Source organism: Triticum dicoccoides, chromosome 5B (assembly GCF_002162155.2).
Source record: "Triticum dicoccoides isolate Atlit2015 ecotype Zavitan chromosome 5B, WEW_v2.0, whole genome shotgun sequence".
In the NCBI taxonomy this organism is placed as follows: domain Eukaryota; kingdom Viridiplantae; phylum Streptophyta; class Magnoliopsida; order Poales; family Poaceae; genus Triticum; species Triticum dicoccoides.
In genome coordinates this window covers 342,204,131-342,204,671 of record NC_041389.1, presented here as the reverse complement: position 1 = coordinate 342,204,671, position 541 = coordinate 342,204,131, and positions in this window count along the sequence as shown.

Here is a 541-nt window from a genome sequence, read left to right as displayed (position 1 = left end):
CCCCCCCACGAACCCCACTCTCTCCCTCGTCTTCCCCCACACTCGCCTGGATCTGGATCGGGGAGGACCCCATCCCGCGCTGCCTCGTGCCCTGACGCCGGTGCCCATTCCCGACGCCGCCCCGTAGCCTGCTCCGTCTCGCCTGCCACATGGGCACCCGCCCCCTCGACCCGAGCTGAATCGGGGGCTCGACCCCGCGGCGCCCCGAGCCTCGACGCCGCGTCATCGCCGCTCCCTGCCACCTCATCCCGACGTCGCCCCGCCGCCTCGTCCTCATCACTACGTCGTCCTCGACCTCCTCCTCAACCGCGGCTCCTCCGAGCCTCGCCGGCGTTCCCCTGCAACGGGGGTGAGCCGCCGTCCGTCCTCCTCTTCCCCCTCTGCCCCGATGCGTCCACCACACCCCGCGCCTCACCCCGCCGTGGCCACGCGCCGGTCGCGCCCGTGTAGCGCCGGCCACGTCCGACGCGCGCGCCCGCGAACCGCGTCCCTTCTCGGCGCCCTCACTGCGCGTGCGCCCAACCTCTGTCCCGCGACCGCT